This window comes from Aplysia californica, unplaced genomic scaffold (genome assembly GCF_000002075.1).
Source record: "Aplysia californica isolate F4 #8 unplaced genomic scaffold, AplCal3.0 scaffold00588, whole genome shotgun sequence".
NCBI lineage: Eukaryota > Metazoa > Mollusca > Gastropoda > Aplysiida > Aplysiidae > Aplysia > Aplysia californica.
Window position 1 is genome coordinate 15157 of NW_004797858.1, and position 2897 is coordinate 18053.

General features: G+C 42.8%; 1 protein-coding gene across 1 annotated transcript in view; it reads left to right on the forward strand.

Moving 5' to 3' along the window:
- Window positions 1-2897, forward strand: part of LOC101855444 — a 31336-nt gene that overhangs the window by 15019 nt on the left and 13420 nt on the right. The window lies entirely within an intron of this gene.

The window sequence follows — 2897 nt, forward strand, 5'->3', positions numbered from 1 at the left end:
AGTCACGCTGTCTATTTTTGAAATACATGTATTTCGTGCCTGACCTTTTCTTGGACATGTATTTTCTCCTCTTGCAAAGAGTTAATGATGGAACTGTCCTAGATAACTGAGAAGTAGGGCTACGTGTGTAACGTCATCGCACATGTATGTGCGTGTATTATATCATGTGTATGTTTGTGTGTGTGTGTGTGTGTGTGTGTGTGTGTGTGTGCGCGCGCGCGCGTGTGTTACCCTATCTGACGCCTTGCTAAATAATACTATAATACTGACCACCCCTCCGCCCCCCCCCAAAAAAAAAGCAAACTAACAAACAAACCCAACAACAACAACACACGCCACGCACATAATTCTGTCTGTCTCTGTCTCTTTCCTATCTATTGGGGAGACAGAGGAGATGTTTTTAATTTGAGCCGTTTTGTGTTATCACAGAATGATTTTAGGCTTGGCTCGATAAATGCCATACATGCATGTACTGTACATCTATTAGTTTTTAGTATTACCATAAATGCGACGTTGCTGACAAGACTCCGACCCCCAAAAAACCCTATCCAAAAAACCAACAACTTCAGTCGGACTTCAATAACAAGTCTAGGTTGGAGATATAGATCTAGTTCAAGGTCAAGCTCACTTCACACTACTTCACAGTAGATCTATCTGTCCACAGTTCATGAACAGTGCCGTGTTGTGCGCTTTGTTGTCACGGAAAATATTTAGTTCATCACCGTCAGCTGTGAACTGCAGACTAATCAGCAGTAAGAAGTGTGGGTGGTTGGCGGGCGCTCTGGTGTGGTTTGCTCCGTCTTTCCTATTAAGCAGTTATCATCTTTATCTTTTCTTCTTCTTCTTTTCTTTGTATGTCACTGTCTAGAGTAACACTTCTAAAAAAACACTTATTAGACCTATCGGTACCTATTAATGTGTGTAGCAGATTGCAAATTTATTAAAACTAAAACTTTAAAAAGAAAACCCAGACGGTAAGAAATGCATAGATCTAGCTTCCATGAAATTGGCGGGTGCTCTGGTGTGGTTTGCTCCTCCTTTCCTATCAAACATCTGTCGTCCTTATGTCTCCTCCATTTTTGTGTTTGTTACTCTCTTGTAAACACCTCTAATCTCTGGCACTTATATGACCTTATTGTGTTGCAAGTGCCGTAAAACACTTACCAGAACTGTCTGGCTGGCTGGCTGGCTGGCTGTCCGTCTGCTGTCTATCTGTCTGTCTGTCTGTCTGTCTGTCCCCTCTGTACAATCCTGTCCGTCTACTGTCTGTCTGTCAGTCTGTCTGTCGGTCTGTCCCTTCTGTACAATCCCCTCACTATTTATCTACCCCCCCCCAAAAAAAAAAAAAAAAAAAAAAAAAAACAACCGTTAAAAATGTTCATCTTCTTGTATTCCTACTACAAACAAGCTAGGCCTATCGTAGTTTATGGCACACGCAATAATGAGTAAGCGCAGAGGTTAAAGGTTATCTTTGAAGTGATCAGAAGTCGGGGTCCACAGGTCAAAGTGCTCGGCATTAAGTACATTGTACATGACAATGTGCTCTCTAAGCACTGAGTAACGCAGGGTCATCCACGTATGACTGCACATTCATATGCACATCTCAAGACCGTCAGAAGTCAATTGGTGGTAACGGTAACTCGTGATTGGAAGAAGAACACCACCAGTGGGTGGTTGGCGGGTGCTCTGGTGTGGTTTGCTCCTTCTTTCCTACATAAAAAAAAATCTATCGTCTCTTTCTCCCCTTCTTCTGTTTTGTGTTAGTTACTCTCTTGTAACACTTCTAATATTCAACACTTATATGACCTTATTGTGTTGCAAGTGCCGTAAAACTATTACTAAAACTAAACTAAGTGTATGCCTGCACACCTAGGCCTTCTCAGTTCCTCGTGTACAACCATGTATACATCTCAAGACCGCCAGAAGCCACAAGGTGGTAACGGTAACTCGTGGTTGGAAGAAGGACAACGGCAGCAGCAGCAGCAACTTTTACTTTACTTACCTTACTTTTCCGGCCCAGCAGCCATTTGTGGGTAGTTTGCGGGTGCTCTTTTGTGGTTTGCTCATTCTTTCTGTTAACAAAATTTGTCGTCTCTATCTCCCCTCCTTCTGTTTTGTGTTAGTTACTCTCTTGTAACACCTCTAAAATCTTCGCCACTTATATGACCTTATTTTGTTGCAAGTGCCGTAAAACTATTACTAAAACTAAACTAAGTGTTTACCTGCACACCTAGGCCTTCTCAGTTCCTCATGTACACCCGTGTACACAGCTCAAGGCCGCTTAAAGTCACTTTGTGGTAACGGTAACTCGTGGTTCGTTGGAAGAAGAACACCGGCAGCAGTTGTAGCAGCAGTAGCAGCAGTAGCAGTAGCAGCAGTAGCAGCAGTAGCAGCAGCAACTTTTACTTTACTTACCTTACTTTTCCGACCCAGCAGCCATTTGTGGGTGGTTGGTGGGTGTCTGGTGTGGTTTGCTCCTTCTTTCCTATCCAACATCTATTGTCTCTATCTCCCTTCCGTCTTTTTGTAAATGTTTTTTTTAACTCTCTTGTAACACCTCTAATCTTCGGCACTTATGTGACCTTATTGTGTTGCAAGTGCCGTAAAACTATTACTAAAACTAAAACAAAATTAAGGGGGCTTCAGTGTATGGCTGAACACCCATGGCCTGCACATCTCAAGGCCGCCAGAAGTCACTTAGTAGTAACGGTAACGGTAAGTCGTGATTGAAAGAAGAACATCAGCAGCAGTTGTAGCAGTAACTACAGTAGCAGCAGAAGAAAGAACAAAACAAAAGATGCTTGATAGGAAAGAAGAAGCAAACCACACGGGAGCACCCGCCAACCACCCACACATTATTCTGTCGACTGGAGTTTTAAAGTATTACATACCCCCCC